This window comes from Protopterus annectens, chromosome 4.part1 (genome assembly GCF_019279795.1).
Source record: "Protopterus annectens isolate FY-2018-M chromosome 4.part1, PAN1.0, whole genome shotgun sequence".
NCBI classification, from domain to species: Eukaryota; Metazoa; Chordata; order Ceratodontiformes; family Protopteridae; genus Protopterus; species Protopterus annectens.
In genome coordinates this window covers 791,496,860-791,517,794 of record NC_056734.1, presented here as the reverse complement: position 1 = coordinate 791,517,794, position 20,935 = coordinate 791,496,860, and positions in this window count along the sequence as shown.

Genomic DNA, 20,935 nt, shown 5'->3' with positions numbered 1-20,935 from the left:
AGATTTCCCCATTTTACTTTCATACAAGATCTGACTCATAAAGACAGTGCCCCCTCCCTTATCGGGTTGCATCACTCTAATGGTGTGATTGTGTGCTAGATCATACAATACATTAATTTCCTCTTCACTTAAGTTGTAATCAAAATGTGCATGGGTTAATTCCTTACGTATTTCTTTTTCGATTCTGTTCTCTAAATTACTGAGCTGGGGATGCAATGGTGGGTTAAATGTACTGGATTTCTTTAAAAACAGACTGGGAGCCACTGGCCCATGACCAAACAAATGTTGAAGGTTTAGCTTCCGAATAAACATTTTGAGATCAAGAATACTGTTTACTAACTGGCTACCTCTAGTTGGTACAAATTTAAAACCTTTAGTAAATAAATCGAAACACACCTCAGTTACTGGTACTTCACTGTAATTGTAAATATGATATCCTGATTTGCTGTATACCTGATATACACCTATATTGGTAACAGAAATGCCTTTACCTATTGCCATGCCTGATTTCTGCCCCTCCCTTTCCCCTGAATCCGATTGTCCCTCCTTTGGGAAAAAATCGGATATACAGGGTATGTTTGTCCCCCTTGCTGGTTCCGAATACGTTCGGATCTTCTTGGTAAAAAATTCTCATCTATTTGCTCTCCCATCTCTGTAGGACCATTGTCTTCCCCCACAACTGTTGTAGATGGTGTTGTTTCTTCTCTAGGTACCAAACCCCTATCAGACTGGAAATCCTGAAAATACATTCCCCTGGTGTGGGGTGGGTTAGGGTATTGTCTGCCCTCCCTGTATTCCCTAAGATCTCGGTTCAACTTGTTATACTTTCTTTTAATTATTGTGTCACATTGTTTATCAATGTTTTTACGAACTTCATGGTACTTCGCTTTATGTGTTTCAACTTCAAATAATAGGTCACTGGTAATGTCATTGTTACACTTAAATATCTGTTCAGTTAGAACTTTAATTTCACATTCATTTTTCTTAATTATAGCCCTCACAATGTCTAGTCCACACCTATCGAAGGCTTGTAACAACTCCATGTGAAACTCACTGCCACATACAACATTATTAGGGTACTTATGCACCCTTAAACCTTTGGGCACAATTCTTTTGTTAATACATTCAGTCAAATAAGTATTGTCCAAAACAAGATTCTTGTACCTGTACAAGGTGTCTTCTAAAAAACGTATATTCTCCTCAAATGAGTATCTCTCCGTGGAAGTACTCTGTTGGTAGCCCAAAGATGAAAAAATAGGCCTGGCATTAACCCAATCGGAGAATGATGCCGAAACAGACACTGAGTCCTGCAGTAAAACGGGCTGGTGACAAGGAATTGAAGATTCCGAATGCCTTTCACGTAAAACGGCTGGTGTATCCAAAAAGGCTGCAGCTTCCTGATTATTAGATACTTCCGTGAACTGCCTCTGGCCCAAACCATTTCCGTCAGCAACTGCGGGGGGAGCCGCAGACGATAAACCTGAATAAGTCGCAACTGCTCGCAATACTTCTTTTTGATTAGAAATAATGGTTTGTAGTCCCAAACCAATAGGGGTGAGTAATTGAACCAACTGGGTGAGCTGGCCCGTAAGCTGGGATAATTCACCGGCTGCCGATCCTGCACCGGTACCACTGCCTTCATTCATGGAATTGCCCGGACCCTGATCCATAGCACCAAACCTTCAAACACAATGAGTCCTATACCAAACCAACAAAACAAACACGACAGTCCGGTAAGCAAACTCCACCTGAAGAGAATAGTGATACAATACCACTCGCAACAGCTCACAATAAGGCTCCAATGCTCAAAATTACAAAACAGCAGTTTATTTTCTTAAACGCCACAAAGTTATACACACGTTTTCGTCAAGCATATGACTTCATCAGACAAACACTTGGTAAATCACACAGGTTTAAATACTTAAATCATTACACACTTGACTCACTGTTAAGTTAATTAGTCACATTTAAAGCCACACAATTAATATCGTAAAATCCTATTCATTTTCATATGTACTAAAAATTTAAAAATGAAACAAATGTTAAAACCCAAACATATTAAAACCAATAAAGGCAATAGTGTTGTACATATATTCATATTCATATATCTTAAATTTTACAAAATATTTTCTGTTATGTACCAAAAACTCTCCTGATGTATTTCAAATTAATGTTTCAAATCCTGTCAGATTTGAGCTTTAAATATGGAATAATGGACACAGAATCATTAAACCCAGGAAATCTGTTAGATTCTAACAAGATTTGCCAGTATGTTTCCCTATGGGATAATAATACCTCCCAGGGTCCACCCCTGGCTTCTTTAGAAACAGAATCCAATACAAAAAAAGAAAACGTCCCTCCAGAACATGTAGTAAGGTGCTTATAAAGTGCATTATTAGTGTCACATTTTTGTATATCATAAAGGTGCTCATACACCCTTCTACAGAATTGCCTTTTGGTCTTCCCTACATAAAATGCCTGACATGACTGGCACACCGCCAAATAGACAACCCCGTAGGAAAGACAGTTGTAAAATTTTTTGGAAATAATCTTCCTACTTCTACTTTCCAAATACACAAATTCTTGATTGAAAATGTGTTTGCACTGTGAACACTGTCCACACTTGTAAGTCCCTCTACGGGAATTTTCTTGCTGAAGTATTTTAGTATCCTGCTCCAGAATTCTCTTGATGTTAAAACCTTTTCTGTATACAGTTTTAAAGGTAATATTCTTAAATCCACTAAGATCTGTTAATTCCTGGAAAGATTTAAATTCCCTATCTACAATCCTACTTATGTTACCAATGTTACCACTGTATTCAGTGATAAACAATAACTGGTTGCTGTGGAAGTCCAGTTTGTTGTTACCCTGCCCGGTTTGTAAATGGCCTTGCCCCAAAATGGGCATAAATCTAGTAGATCTCCCTATCAAGACTTCTTCCTTCACAGAATTTATCATGTAAGCGGGGTACCCCCTCTCCAAAAACATTTTAAACAACTTGTCACACTCAGTGTAAAATTGCGGGTCCTGAGATGTCATGCGTGAGGCCCTGACAAACTGTCCCTTAACAATACCTCTCTTTTGGAACCCTGGGTGTGAACTAGAAAAATGTAAGTAACTATTTGAAAAAGTCGGCTTCCTATAAACTGTGGAAGTAAACCCTGATGTATCTTAGGTTAAGTGGCACTGACATGTTGCTACCACACATACACTGAACAGCTGGCAGACACTCAACCTCAGAAGCACCCATCTCTGCCAAAACCAACAAACTTCTGCACAAGGATAGGCGACAAAAGGAAATGGAAACACTGGCTGTGCACCAGCGTGAAGCAGGGACACCAGAATTCAGAAAACCATCCTACTTTTAAATACAGTCTTGCCAAAGGCAGCTTTACAGGCATAGTCATAACTGCTAGCAAGCTAAACATTCTGTGACTCACTGTTGTAAAGTCACTAGTATTTCCATTAAATTAAGTAATACTGTACATCGAGAAATGCACTACATTCATTCATATACCTCACCTACTTGTTCCCCTGATTTGCACACAGGGCCAGGAGATAGCAATTTTTTGTTTTTATTGGACAATGTTTATGTCTTTTTTTATGGGGTGGTATTAAAAACAATGTCTTTCGATGTTTGTCATAGCTGTAATATTTGATGAGACATGCGCGTTGTCAGGGTATTTTTGTACTCATTTCTTGTATATTTATTGAGCATCATCTGTTTACAGAAAGGGGGGGCTAGCACTAGTAAGATACCCATTATGTTTTCCATCCTTTTCATTGCTGCAGGGGAATCGGGTTCCCCCCTCCATTGACACAATAATATGTGTCTACAGCAGGTGTAACTCAAGGTGCAAGCTGGATTTAAGGATGCATAGTGTTTCTGTACCCACAAGAAGTTAAAGTAAATGAGAGTTGTTTGGACTTGGAGTTTTATAGTAAAGGTATCCAGCACTGTGATTTTGAAGTGTCTTGTAGCTTTTGAATGCTGTGAAGGAAGTAAATGGTACTAGATGGTGTGACATTAACTGTCAATGTTGCACTCTTTATTGGGCAGAGGTGACTTCTTTACAGTCATGCAGGTCTAGCATGTCTCACTACATACAAATTATTTGCAGCAGTGCCTGCACATTATAGTGTCCGCTGGAACATCACATGTGCTCAGTGATCTAATGAATAACGGCAGTCCATGGTTGCAGGAGGTTTACTATAGGGTATTACTTGGCTTTGGGATACATATCAAAAGATAGCAAGGACTAAGATTTCTATTGCCTATGATATTTTTACAAGATTGGTCTTATTTTTTTAACACTTGCACAGTTTCAGTAGAAAGAATTTTCTTTGCTTCCTCCAAATATTGGGAACTGAATGGGCCACTTACAAATTCATGGCACCCCATTATTTTGCCTTCAAAAATCAGTAAATACCAAGCAATTCAGTATGGTTGAGAAGTATGATTCCAGTGGTATCTTCCCAAAGTATGACCATCAGACACTTGCCTATCCATCAGCTGACATAACACTCTGCACATGACATACACATTTTCCAGCAAGGCCTGCTGGCTTAATATTGTCATACACCTTTTCAGACCATGGTTGGTGGAGTGAGACATATGTCCGACATCCATTGCATAATGTAACAGTCAATGGGCATTGCCGGATACAGTTGGTAGGCATGATCTGGCCTTGAACAAAAGTAACAGTGTTTGGTCCAGTGTCAGTAAGTGTACGACAGTGTTAGTGCTTGTATTCATGCTAACTGCTATCATGGCATTTCAGGTGACATGACTCAGACATCTTGGCACACTGCTTGGCACTACATGCTAGTTGCCCTCTGTGCAAGTTAATATTGCAGTCACTTCCAGCATTTTACAAGAAGAGAGTCATGCAAGGTGCTTGTACAGAGAACAGAGAAACATGGTACAGAAATATAATATGTATACACTGTGTTTCTTAGTTGTGCTATGACTCACTTGCTCAAAGGATGGTCCAGGCCCTTTCCTATAATGCCCTGTAGCAGTGCCTTGACATCCCCACATGGGGAAACAAACATATTGCATCATGTGTTTACCAATATGGGTGACCAGTACAGCCCCCCCTAATGTGAAGTCCTCCCAAATGGGATCTGGTCATAGATCAGACTCCTTAGAACTACGAGCACATACCCCCCTTGCAGACAGTGCAGACATATTTGTCAAGAAATCCATTTATTAGCTCCTGTGGGATGTTTGACATAACTTGACTGCACCTCCCCATTCAAATGGGGCAGGCAAGTATGCAGATCTTTACACCCATGCAGAATGTCAGTAGCATTACAACTGCATGAACTCGGCTGTATGTGATAGGAGGGACACAAGCTCACTGTACACAGTTTAGATGTGTGAAAAGGGGAGCATGACTGTTACAAATGATGGACATTTCCAAGGCAGCCACTGGGGATCTGGGTGAGGGTACATCAGGGCATACAACCCCCTAAACTCAGCCAAACTGTCTGACTATATCCCCTCTCAGGCAACATTTACAAAGCATCCACTTAAGCATCCACAATACTATCATTGTAGGGGTCACTAAGTGGCCCATTGCTGCACACATACGCAACATAGGGACATTCACCTCTAATAGCTGCTCTGTCAGCATCATTGCTCAACAGGGCACATTCCTGGATCCTCTACTGCTTGGAATCCATTTCACCACAATACTTGTGGCAACTGACTGAATGTGACTAACAGTGTTGGCTAATGCCAGCAAATTGTGAGAACTCAGAGATTCTCTGTGGTATGTCACTATCCTGCAAGACAGTATTGCGAACACATGCCTGTTGACATAGTAATGGCCATAAACTCCATGCAAATTCATATGTTGTATCAATTCCATCAGTTAGACTTATGTACCTTGTAAGTAGCACATCAGTTGCAATATGTAATGTACATACTCATAGGTGAACGAACTGGGCACACAGACCTGGCCACACAGGCATACACCTATTGTGCTTCAGATCACCCTGTCTCTACAGTGGCATGGCAGGGATTATATGCCATAGCTCAGGCCACAGTCACCTGTAAGTGACATGCTCATAACCTACAAGTACTCTTCTCTCAGCAATCCAATATCTGAGTGCAATGGCCATTTGATAATGTACCTTTCCAAGCAGTACTAGCAATCACATACAACAATATAGTCCCTTACAAGGTGACTTCAAGTCTCCAGTGTGTGTTCAGTCGGGATAGTCTGCAATGAGTGTCATTGCCACCTGTGGAATATAGCCTAATCAGAGATGATCTTGCCCTGCATATGGGGCAATGTGTGACCCTGCTTTATTGCATATGATGCCTATCTGTAGGAGGCGTAGTAGATGGATATCCAACTGTAAGGAAATTAACCTCCTATGTGACATTGGTACTACATGCATGTGGGTGAGATTTGTCTAGCAGACTTAACACACCCTTGAAACAGAACCCTGCCTAATGAAACACAGAGTACCTCAGTGCACCTCACCATGTGCCATCTGTATGATTGGCTAGGTGACCGTTAACTATCTCAACATAGGGCTTCTGTCTGTGTCCCTCTTAGACTCGGGCAATATGTGCTCATTCTATAACTACAGGTATAAATATGTTTATGATTGGGAGGGATGAATGGCTATTATGCCAGTAAAGCTCAAATGTCCTATGGTTCTAAAACATGATGTAAAATGCTCTTACCGGCTCACACATAACCATGGCTACATTGAGGCCAGCACCACTTTAAATCACTACATACAGGGCATGCCAAGGCACACACATAGTGCAAGTTGGTTGTATGCAGATGAGAACGCTTACCTATGTAATGGTACACACTACAGATCACACTACGTGATGCATGCAACACACCTCATGTCTGCTAGTAATATCAGTTCAGTACATAATTGCTTGATCAGCAAGCCTTGTTGTGGTCAGTCCTTGGGGGGGCATACCACATGCTACAAATAAAATACTGCAAAACCCAACGTATTTCTATGTAGCCTGGAGGGAGATTTGAATCCCTACCTATCTAGTCTTAAACACTATAGATCACAGTATTTATTGTATATGTCATGGCTTAAGACTTGATGCTACACTGTCAGCTGGAAGTCTTAACATAGATGACATCATCAGGCCTTGTAGAAAAGGGCAGCTTGGAAGCCAGCAGCATGTTACAGGGCTAAAAAGTGCATAACCATTGTAAGTAGATAGCCCATGAAGGCATGCCAGTTGTTTTGCAGGGGTATTCACACACACACACACACACACACACACACACACACACACACACACACACACACACACACACACACACACACACACACACACACACACACACGCACACACAATAACCTGGAGTGAGAGTAATACCCCCAGTTATCTAGTTTTACACACTATAGATCACAGCATGTATTGCTTTCGCTGTGGGTTAAGTCTTGACACTACACTGTCAGCTGGTAGTCTTAAGATGGATGACATCATCAGGCCTTGTAGAAGAGGGCAGTGGGGAAGCCAGCAGCAAGTTACAGGACCAAAAGATGCATAACCATTGTAGGTGGAGAGCCCATGAGGGCATGGCAGTTGTTTTATAGGGGTATACATACACATATGCACCAAGTAGCCTCAGGAATGGCCTTAGAGCAACTAGTGCCCTAAGCAAAAGGGTTCCACCACACCCCCTCATGCCTCCCAGTGCCCCCATCCTGACCTAACTTAACCTACACTAAATAAATGCTGGAAAAGCACCCCTGCTAGAACGACACCCTAGGTGGCTGCCTAGTTGGCTTATGTCTAAGGCCAGCTATGAGTAGCTTGAAGTGAGATTAGAACCCCTACCTATCTAGTATTATTCACTATAGCTCAAAGTACATATTTTACATGCCTACATGCCACAGGTTGAGTATGTTGTATATGTGATTACAGGCACAGTTCTTGTGCATTACACAAACTAGGCTTGTGTTGAACAACATCTGTGGTCTGCAGAATGATATTGCTTCATACTGTTATCTGCATCTAGTATCCTAGCAGTGGATAACTAATGTTATCCTATGTGTGTACATTTACCAAGTATGACCATATGTGGCTGCTTGCATTAAATAGGCAAGCCTCTGGGCAGGAACAATGTGCCCTGTCCATGCATGTGTTGACAACATTATGCATTTGACTACCTGCTCACCTGTGCCTCTCTACGTGGTGACATCCATATGGTAGAGGGGTCTGTAGGTAATTGGATTATGTACTGTTGTGCCCTTAGTTAGGATCCTTTGAGCGACAGTATGGATGTGTCATAGTGCAGATTTACTCACCATTACTAGGGTATGTAAGATAATTCAGACATCCACAGACATATTTATGTAATTAAAAGGTATGTATATATAAATATAGCTGTGTGTGCATATATGACATGTATATGTGTTATGTAGATATATGGGGAGAGTTTATGTATCAATGTGATATATATAGAAATATATATCGGTATATATCTATTTGACACTACATAGCGATAGATATACTATGTATAGGAGAGACAGATAGTAACAGAAAAATATGGATAAATATATGTCAGTACTTATAAAGTGACTCCAGGCTACACCTACCTGTACTCTCATCCAGGACTTTGTTTGGTAAAGACTATACCTCTTAATTGTCCAGAGCTTTGGCTCATAGTTTTGGTCTGTTTCTCATAAAATTTGTGGTTTACTGGCAAATCACTTGGATGAACTTAGGATTGAAGTCACTAAATAGTGACATACATTTGAGAGTCTGACTTCAAATCTTTCAGAAAAATGTCTTTTGAAACAAACCCTATTATTTTAGCAACTGTTTACATATATGAGAACAGTATTTAACATATTCCCTTACTTGTGGGCCTTTAACAACCCCCCTCATTTGGCAGGCTTTGAACAGATTTCTTGCACTAAGAGTTTGAGAGGTATATTACAGACATTGACATCTGATCCTGTTTCTGCAGTACTGCATGTTAATCAAATGTCCACAGCATTCCCCAGCTGTCTGCTGTACTTAATATACTACTGAGGTTCATAATGTTACACCACACACAGTCTGACAATCTGAGAAAACACAACATAATAATACCTCACATGCAAAAGATGTGTCTACTTCCTGATTAGAAGTATCAACACCATCATCCATGCTAACTTCCCTAGTCGCGCTGAGCCACACAGACTGCCAGACTCAGTGGAGTTATCACCCAATCAACAGCACAAATATGTACGTTGTTAATCCTGCTCTACATGTGACATACAATCTGCGATCAAATTCTAAGTTACAGCCCTGAGATTGCCTGGTCCGCTGATATACCATTGCTGACTTACTGTTAAAGCATTTATATGGGAACGCTGCTGTGTCGGGGGTGGGGGGACAACAGCACATTATCTACTGGGATAGGCAGTAGTCATGTGCCCACTCTGTTTAACATCTCCCTTGACTGATGTAGTTCGTATTCCAACCATGTGGCCTAGTGATTATTAGGGAACACATACTATTGGATTGGGTACCTGTAGTCCCATGTGGATGTTGCTTCTGTGCACATATCCCACTATATTTCCTTGCTTATATGTAGTAGATACATACATATGATGCCATATTATAGTAATCCTTACAAGTAGTGCGTAGGTTACAGACTTACCTTGTGTATGCAGCAGTTAACAGGATTGTAGTTCAAGGTTGACTCTGTGTGATGCAAGCAGCACGCAGCCAATACATGGATAGGTACAAGTTGTGTGGGTTGTCTGGCATCAGCAATTTTACTATATGTATGTGAGACAGAGTACAGTTTCAGTCCGTAGGGTCCTAGGTTGTCAGGGAATGTGCTATGTACTGTCTCTTAGCCAAAGCCAGGGCATACTGGGCATGCCTGTTCCTGCCTTCTGGGACATCTTCAGGAGGTTCCTCCTCTGACTGCTCCTGTGACTGTGGGTGTGGTGATATAGGTACTGGTGGGGGGCTGTGTAGCCATTCCCTTTGCTGATCCTACTGCAGCTGTTTTGGCAGGATCATATTGTGTAGTATGGCACATGCTGTGAACATCTGTGCACATGTGTCTGAAGAGTATTGCAGGGCTCCACCAGATATATCGAGGCACTGGAATTGTGACTTCAGAAGACCAAACACATTCACTATGATGTTTGTAGTTTGTGAGTGTGACTCATTATGGCATTTTTAGTGGGTGTGCATGCATTTCTGATGGGTGCCATCATCCACAGTTCGCGTGTGTAGCCAGCATCCCCCAGTAAATGGCCATGTGAGATGTCTCCCCTAGTAAACATCTGTTACAGCTGTGATGCATGCCAGATATATGAGTCTTGGTAACTCTCAGAGCTGTCAGCACACACATTCATGATAATCCCCTGGGCATTGCACATGACCTGACAGTTAATGGAGTGGTACCACATGTGAATTACATAGATTCTACCCTCCTCACAGGGTGGTGACTTGATGTGTATGAGTGCAAATCTATGGCACCCAGTAACTCAGGGTAGTGTGCTACATGGTAGAAGTGTTGCATATTGCTGTCCCTCACCTTAGGGGTGAGGGAAAAGAAATGTGCTCACTGGCATGTGGTAGCATGGCATCCAGGAACTGGTGTAGTAACCTGGAAGTATATGCCTGTGAGACCCCCCCCCCATCATGTCCCCAGTTGGTCTTTGGAAAGTAACTATAGCTGTAGCTAGTATCCTAAGGGCTACATATACCTTTGTTTCCACTGGGATGGGTTCTCCTCTGTTGGCTCTGGGTCTGAGTTGAGGGTGGCAGAGCTCAGTGTGTTCTTGTAATATATGTCTCTGTCCACCCTATAGTGCTCTACAATCACCAGCTCATGTAACCCCTGGAAGATTACCTTGGGCTTGAACACTCTTCTCCTTCTCTGTCTAGGCCTATTGTCAGCAGCAGCAGCAACGTTGACTTCATATACAGATATAGCAGACATGCAGAAGCCCCTAGCATTCTCCCAGTTAAAAATCCCAAGTCTGTACTCCAATGGTGCAGGGTATGGTGGAAAAAATATATGCATACTTTATCATGCTCTGCTGTAGGTGCTGACTGCATGATTGGCTACCTATGATGCATTGCACTTTCCTAGGGCATTAACATAATTTAATGGCTATAGTTTAAGGTAAAGAGAGGTCAAAAGTATTTAATATGTCACTGGCTTTTATATACAATTAGCACTGCAGCTTGCCATGCAAATGCACTGCCCGTAGGTAATCAAAGCTTAGCAGTCAGTGTACACACACCACGCTTCCACACACGGAATGGTGGAGAACCACACAAATACACTGAAACACCTTCTTCTTAACTAAACAAAGCTTAGACATAAGTGCACATAGCCCTCTCCAAATATATGCTAAGCATGGTGGCGTGCCATGCAAACTTGATGAAATAAGCTGAGAAATCATTGGACACATCCTCCCCTGATGTCAGCTACCTGCTCTGTAAACAACATGATTCTCTGCCCACATGATTGGGGTATGTGGACATGATTACCCCTTTGTGCTATTCACTAACTCCACCACATCTGCGTAGGGATCCGTGCTCACAGGCTGGAAACTGCACACTTCAAAGACCTACCACATTAGCAACAGCACCAATGCACCATTGTAGATACATGCAGAGTCCTGTAATACATTTCTGTCACATAATATTAATTTTGTTTTTTCCAATTTTTTTTAAAATTTTTTTTATAAAGCATGTTTGTGCACTGCAGAGCATCATATAAACATGCTCAGTTAACAAAAAAATATATTTAATTTAACTTATTTCCTTTAATTTGTTAGACACACAGAGGCTAGTTTCACTCATATCTGTACATGGTATGCCATTTCTGTCCATCTATCTATATTTTTACAGCCCTTTTTGTTTGTCTATATTCTTGTACACAGAATTTTTCTGTGTACACTATTGACACTGACACAGGTCTACAGGGCTGCCTATCTGCTTGCTGGATCACTTTGCCTGCCTCATTTGTATGAGATTCACCTGCTTATGAGGTGATTTGCATGTCACAGACGTTTCTGTGTTGGTACGCTCAAATGCACCGCTTAGTAGCAATTACTGAATCTAAAATTGTTTAATGGCCATGTTAGCAGTATGGTGCAATGCCTACATGGAAAAAAAAAGTGTAGGCTTTATTAAATTCCCACATAGTCTTTACAACAGAATCAAGTGCTGCAATATAATAAGCTAATGGATGATAGTTGTCCCCATGTTTTTGTGCAAGCATGAGCAAATTCAATTTTTTTTTTTTATGACAAAAATAATATGAAAGTCTTTTTGTAATCTAGTAACCCTAAAGTTGGGGCAGCAGCTAAAGCTTGCTTTAAATTTTGAAATGCACATTTTTTACTATCTCAAGGGAGGAGCTCTGGTGTATCTTGTTTTAAAAGATTTGTCAACAGTTTAGCAATTTTTGCACAGTTAGAAATCCACTGTCTGCAATATTCTATCATACCTAAGAAAGATCTAAGCTGATGCCGAGTAGTCAGATGTGGGGCTTTAGCTATTGCCCCAATATAAGATGGTAACATTTGCCTGCTACCCTGACATACTAAATGACCAAGATAACGTACATGAGGTGACCATAGCTGCAATATTTTTTTGACATATTGTGTCCTTTTTTTCGCAAGAATAGTTAAAAGATGTAGGGTATTTTGCTGACACTGCTGAAAAGAATCAGATGCTATTAATCTATATATTGCACTAACATAAGACCCACCTGGAAATGTCACATCTTTCAAATCTTTTGTAGAATTTGAAAAAAATATTGAAGGAGATTTATTGACTGCCAATCATTAGCGGACCGGAGTTCCTCTGTGGCGACCCTTAACCGGAAAAAGCCGAAAAGACAAACAACAACAACAACATTGAAGGAGATTTAGTGTATTCTTGTAGCAACAGTGTTCATGTATACTGCTGTTCATTATAAGTAAAAGCAAACAAAAACTGACTTTTAGGGTGGATAGGTATAGAAAAGAATGCTGAGCATATATTCATCACAGAAAAAAATAGTTGACTGTAGATGGTATGCAACTCAGTAGTGTTGCTGGATTTGGAACCACATTAAAGTTGGTAATACTACATTCTTTATAGCCCTCAAATTTTGCACAAACATATAAGTATCCTTTTTTTGGCTTTTTTACAGGGAGAATAGGAATATTACAAGGGCTTTTAGCTGACACTATTATTTTTTATTGTAGCAAGGACTGAATTGCAGGTTTGATTTTCTGCTCTGCTTTTGGTTTCAGTGGATACTGTAGAGCTTTAGGGAGAGGTTTCAATTGATTTTATTTTATTTTTACTTGTTTTGCAGATTTTAATATACCTATGTTTTAGTGTTAGTCATACGTTAGCAGATACCTTCTGCAGCAGTTTTTTTAATTATCTGTATGCCTTCAAAAGGCTGGTCTTTAGCTTTTGCTAAGATTGCCAATACTTTTTTCTCTGATTCTGTTGGAACATTCAAATATACCCCTTCTGGTGTACAGTAAATGGTACGACCAAGTTGCATAACAGGTCTCTCTATAGCAAATTTACCAGTGTCGTAATACTTAAAATAAAATAATGCCTTTTTTCAATTGGTCTTAAAGAAGTGGGCATAGGTTTTGAAACAGGATACCAAACTGCAGCATTTGTTACTCCAACTTCTTTTACGTTATGTTTTGATAGTGTTATCTGACTATCTGAGGTAACTTTTAATACAGACCTAGAGGCTCCACTGCAGCCAGGAAATTATTATTTTTTTTTACCTTAACATAGGGTCCTTTTTGATCTAATAGCAGCAAAGGATCAAGATTTATTTTTATTTTATTATTTTGACATAGTCAGTACGGTGATTTGCAGCACTTAGTAGGGACTTGAAGTCCTTTTCGTGCCAGTATATAAGCACTTGCTTTATTTGATTTTGTAAAGGGGCTTGCAGACCCTGCCCAAATGCAGCTGCAATAACTGGCATAGCTTGTTCTTTTGTTTTTTGGTATTCTGAATGTCTAGCAAATACTGTTCAAATAATCTGCAGGGGTCTCCCTTTTATTTTGCTTACATGCCTGTTATCTTAGATCAATCTGTTCTAACTTGACACACTTTTGTAATTTTATTTAACAATGCTTTCCTTTTATCTATTAGTGCATTTCTTGTGAGAGTAAAATCTGTTATTTTAGCCTTTTTTAAGTAAGTGTTTTCTTATTTTATTTGAAGTAATTACCGGAAGCAGCTGGTTTAAATCTGTCAAAGTAGGGCTGCAAGATTTTATTATAGATTTTATTTTTTTAAAACCTTAATGGATATTTTCTAATTTGGAAAACCAGGGGTCCAAGGCCGATGAACAAGCTCTCTATTATTAGCCCCCAAAATTTGTCTAAGAGGTGCCAAAAGATCCTTTCCAGAGGCCATAGCTTTTTGTACCCTATTATGTGAGTGCATGTGATGAGCTACAGGAGTGTGAAATACTTGTGCTCCTGTTGGAGAGGTAGAAACTTGCTGAGAATGATAGGAAGAAGAAGAAGAAGAAGAAATCTCCCGAACTACAGATGCCTATTTTGAAGATGAGGGTTCAACAGGCAAACTAGGTTGAGATGTAACAGTACCACATAAACCTGGTGTCCAATGGACAGTTGTCCAAAATGCAGGGGTCTGAGAAACAGCAGAATCTTGTAGAGGATCCACCCGTATCAGTACATATGGGGTGGGGGTGCACAAGCTACTGGAAGATTATTATCCTCTATAGAAATCTCTACTGTTTTGGTCATTTCCAGTTTTTCTCAAAATTGCCAAGACAGGATAAAGAGATTCCATTTTACTGGTGTATACTGCCTTTTTAACCTCTTTCGTCTGTTGTAGCGATTTCTTATTAGTATTCTGTAATCCCCTTAATGCTGATTCCTTTTTTCCTTTTAAGATCTTTAGTATACCAAGAATAAAATACTGATATTTGATCCCCACTTACTTTGATTTAACTTTAACTTCTTTCTCTCTCTCTCTCTCTCTCTCTCTTCACTCATACATTAAAAAGCACAAAACATCTCTCATGTCTCTTACCTTTTAGTCTTGAGGGTATTGCCCTCAGCTCAAGCTGCCTCCTTGTGTTAATTTTCCCTTTTTGTTGTATGCACATACACATTAATAAATGTCTTATTTTCTGTGGGGTCATCCCACTATTACATGTACCTAACAAGCAAATATCCGTGGGGTCCTCTTACTATTACTTTGCATATACCTAACAAGCAAACTGAGTCATTCAATAAAACAGTTATACACGCATTCCACTTTTTTAAACTACAATTATCTAAAAGAGAGAAATTTTTTTCCCATAAATCCATTTTCCCCATTTAGTCTACCAGCAGTTTGCATAGCCTGAATAGTTAGTTATCTGAATCCCTGACCATCCCATACAAAACAGCATGGAATTCACAGAAGAACTTTTTGTGCTGGGCCCTTATAATTAAAATGATAAGGTACACAAATAAATAACAAAGAGTTTTACCGTTTTAGTCTTAAGTCAAGAATAATGCCTCAGGATGTATAAAGTACTGGTTTATTTCGCAAACAACACTGGGAGACTGCAGGTAAAATTAAATTCCTTATGCAGAGTGAAAAAAACGGTGCAGCTCGAACAGTACAGAAACACTTTTAATGACACAAATCCACAATAATACTTCTACAGGTTTAGCGCTTTCATCTGTTTTATGTACAGACTTCCTCAAAACCAAGATATTCCATCATCAACTTTCATTATAATTGCAATTTGGCGCCAAAATTCAAAAAAATTCCAATGCTGCCTTAAAGAGACATTCATTAATACCTCTCATGCATAAGCTAATACATAACTTATATATTTACTATTTGTCTAATACATTTGATTTTGTAAAAACCTATAAATCATTAGTTAAACATTAATTAATCTTGTGCTGTATAAAAATATATGTAATAAAAATATATAAAATTAATAAATAATGTCTGATGTATCCACATATTAACTAAAAATACTCTAAAAAATCCACATACAGATATAATACGATGCTTTAGAAACATTTTCTAAAAATAAATAATGTTATTATTAACTAAAGTATATAAAAATAATTAATTAATTAATAAATATATACACTTCTATGATCATCTTAATAAAATGTCATGATGACATATGATGAAATATGTATAGAAGGAAAAAAATATATATATACACAACAGTGCTATATATTAAAAAACACAACTTAATTAATCAAGAATGAGAAATGGTTTGATACTAATACTTTCATTTATGCCTGGAAAGCTAGTTGCATCTGTAAATATCTGCCACTTGCTTTCCATCATGGCTAAATATACTTTCCAATTACCCCCACAGACACTACTTTCAACATGTTCTAAAATAATGAATTTGAAATAATGTTGATTCCCTTTACTAATAATATGCTTGGACAAGGCATTCTTTGTATCTTTAGTCTGAATTTTGTAATAATGCTCATATATTCTTTTTTTGAAATTCCGCTCAGTCTTACCTATGTAAAATGCTGGGCATACGACACATTTTGCAAGGTATACCACTTGTCTAGTATTGCAATTTCCTACCTTACTTTTTATATATGTCTTGTTGATGTTGTCCAACTTGAAACGCACCTCTTCATTTATATATTTACATTGGTTACAAGAGCCACATCTTGAAGTTCCCTTTGTAAATGACTTATATTTTGCTGTATGTGTTGTCTTCTCAAGTAACTTCTTAATATTTGGGGCTGTTTTATATACACATATGGGGTATTTACCTAATGTAATACCTATACTATCTATTATAGTGATCAAATCCCAATGTCTATTCAATATCTCTTTCACTTGGTTGGCATATGGTGTGTACATAATTACGCACACTCTTTTAAATGGTTCTGATATAGTTTCTTTCCTTCCCATATCCATATCTCTTTCCTTTGGCATACCCAACAGTGGTAGATATTTATTCCCCCATTGTTGTCTCACATAACCTGTGACATCTTTTAACATAGATGTGGGGTATCCCCTACTTTTAAACATATTAAATATTAAATCTATTTCTTCTTCCATTGAATCTTTACTTGAAGACATACGTGCCGCCCGAATGCATTGTCCTTTAACAGCATTCTTAAAAATATGTGGGGGATGGCAACTACTAAACTCTATATAGTCATTTGAAAATGTAGTTTTTCTGTATATTTTAGATGCAAACCCATTTCCAGTATGACTTATATAAGTATCCAGGTATTCAATACCTTCATAATTAATTTTATGAGTAAATTTCAAAAATTCAGTTGTCCTGTTGATATATTTGATAAACAATTTAATTTGTTCTTGTGTGCCATTCCATAAAATAAATAAATCATCTAAATATCTGACATACCTGGATACTTATATAAGCCACTGTAAATATATAAATGAAGAGGTGCGTTTCAAGTTGGACAACATCAACAAGACATATATAAAAAGTAAGGTAGGAAATTGCAATACTAGACAAGTGGTATACCTTGCAAAATGTGTCGTATGCCCAGCATTTTACATAGGTAAGACTGAGCGGAATTTCAAAAAAAGAATATATGAGCATTATTACAAAATTCAGACTAAAGATACAAAGAATGCCTTGTCCAAGCATATTATTAGTAAAGGGAATCAACATTATTTCAAATTCACTATTTTAGAACATGTTGAAAGTAGTGTTTGTGGGGGTAATTGGAAAATATATTTAGCCATGATGGAAAGCAAGTGGCAGATATTTACAGATGCAACTAGCTTTCCAGGCATAAATGAAAGTATTAGTATCAAACCATTTCTCATTCTTGATTAATTAAGTTGTGGTTTTTAATATATAGCACTGTTGTGTATATATATACTTTTTTCCTTCTATACATATTTCATCATATGTCATCATGACATTTTATTAAGATGATCATGGAAGTGTATATATTTATTAATTAATTAATTATTTTTATATACTTTAGTTGATAATAACATTATTTATTTTTAGAAAATGTTTATAAAACATCGTATTATATCTGTATGTGGATTTTTTAGAGTATATTTAGTTAATATGTGGCTACATCAGACATTATTTATTAATTTTATATATTTTTATTACATATGTTTATTACATATATTTTTATACAGCACAAGATTAATTAATGTTTAACTAATGATTTATAGGTTTTTACAAAATCAAATGTATTAGACAAATAGTAAATATATAAGTTATGTATTAGCTTATGCACGAGAGGTATTGATGAATGTCTCTTTAAGGCAGCATTGGAGTTTTTTTTAATTTTGGCGCCAAATTGCATTTATAATGAAAGTTGGTGATGGAATATCTTGGTTCTGAGGAAGTCTCTACATAAAACAGATGAAAGTGCTAAACCTGTAGAAGTATTATTGTGGATTTGTGTCATTAAAAGTGTTTCTGTACTGTTCGAGCTGCACTGTTTTTTTCACTCTGCATAAGGAATTGAATTTTACCTGCAGGTAACACTGGGAGACTGCTTTTATAAAATTTCAGATCAGACTCCCAGAATGAAGAAAATCTTTACATTTTATGACTTTTTTTACCTTAACATAAGGTTACTTTTGATCTATTGACAGCAAAGGTTGGTATAACCCAATATGTATAACAGGTCTCTCCCTAGCAAATTTACTGCTGCAGTAGTACTTAAAAGAAAATAATTCCTTTTTGCAATCAGTCTTAAAGAAATGGGTATAGGTTTTGAAAAAGAATATGTAAGAACAGCATTTGTTACTTCAACTGCCTTTACTTTATGTTTTATGCATGCAGAATTTTCATTTTACATAGCTTTTAAGACATGGATGTATTTCAAAATATCATATGCTCTTGTGATCTTTGCTTAGAGCTTCACATAAACACTTGACAATATAGCTTTTTAAAATATAGACCATCTGGCCTAAGAATCTTATCCATTGACCTTGTTACATTCAGTACCAGTATGTATTATTTTTACAGACATTCTTGCAATGACTTATCCCCCAGCCAGAGAAGGCCAGAGCTTACAAAATATTTTTGATATTTTTTTTTTCTTTTCTCCATTAACATTCTGAAACCACACTCTTTTAAACATAGCAACATCCCTTAACTCCTTCAGCACTTACTTAGCCTTTAATTATTTGTCAGTACACTATAATTTGCTAATAAAGAGAATGCAGTTGTAAGGCACTTGAAATACAAAACTACAACTTACGTGAAACTATATTTTGCATAATCATGCAACTATATTACATTATGTTTATAAAATAAACATATTATATGTGACATCCCCTCTCTGAACCAGTAATCAAGGCGCCTGAATCCTCAAGCCTGACACTGGAGAGGGATGTTTGCTTGATACAAAAAATAGATACACACAGTATTTCCAGATTCAGGGCTCTGCATCAAGCACAATTTCCCTTAAGAGCACACAGGGAGCACACTCAGTCTGGGGTCTGGGTTTCTCTAGATCTCTCTCTTTATTTCCAGGTTACCAGTAAGATTTCCCACTGGCGCAGCTGTAGAGATGAGTCCTAAGTCGAGTGTCCAAGCCAAGTCATCCACCACTGTCTCTGTGAAACCAGTGCTCTATGTCCCTGCTCCAAGCAACTGACACACACATTTTTTGAGATTTGCTTTTCACACACACACACACACACACACACACACACACACACACACACACACACACACACACACACACACACACACATGGGAAAGGCTGAAGCAGATTTACAAGCTATGCCACCTTCCCCCCAGACAATAAGGTAGTTACACTGACATCAAATACTCCAAAGCCAGCTACTCTAAGGCTGTTACAAGTGTACCCAATTATACTGAGTAAAATTAATATTAATATATGAAAGTGTTTGACCAGTGCAGTGAGGTTTTCAGGAGTGGCCACAGAGTCACCAAATAGATATAAGTACTCTCAAAGGTTAAAATATTCTCTGAAATGACCAGTCACAATGAAAAGTTTAAATATATTTAATAATAAATAATAAAAGAACATGAAAATATAGAACATCTATTTACAATAAACACCAGTGTTTCAATCACAGTAAATATTAAAATAATACAGATGAATAGTTTCATACAGATACAGAGAAACAGTACTTAACTAATCTCAGTATACTTTCCTGACTGATCTCAAGAATTACTATCCCCTGCTCCCTTACTAGTGCAAAGCAAGATAAAGTACATGAGGGATCCTTCTATATCAGGTTTCAAAAATAGAGTGCTCTGAGACATCTCTCTCATCTGGTATTAAAACATCAATTTTGTCCTGGACTACAGAATGACATCCCATACATCTGGTCATCTGACTTCTGATTCCCATGATGCCTGCATTGATAGAAAATGAACCAGAATTTAGCACATATGTGTTACCATATACAATAGAACTTTGCTGAAATATGTTATAGCATTTGGAAGCTATAAAACCATAAAACACTTCCACTCTTTCTACAGGAACTAATAAACTATTCTCTGGCACTGACATTTAGTCTCTGGCTGCAATCAGAACTGTAAGATAAATCTTTATGGCCTAAACCAGGTAATTTAATTTCAGGATATTTTTCTAAAAGTTAGCAGTTAGCTAGGGCTGAGCTTAACCTCTTCTCTTCCAATATCTTATGTTAAAACATATGCATTTAATAAGTTACAATACAGTCAGGATCCCCTACTGGTACATCATTTTTAACACAATTTTATAAATACATTTTTCAACACAAGCATCTGTACAAGTCAGTTTAATATACAAATTACATATAATTATTTACAAAATTCCAGCTAGCTGTGCTGGCATATGTTACACATCTACTGTCCTACTTTTCCTGGCATAGCTGACAGTACCTCACATGTCACATTATAAGCATTTTATTTGACTCATATGTGAAGAAACTGCAAGTTAATATGAATTTTGTGAAGAA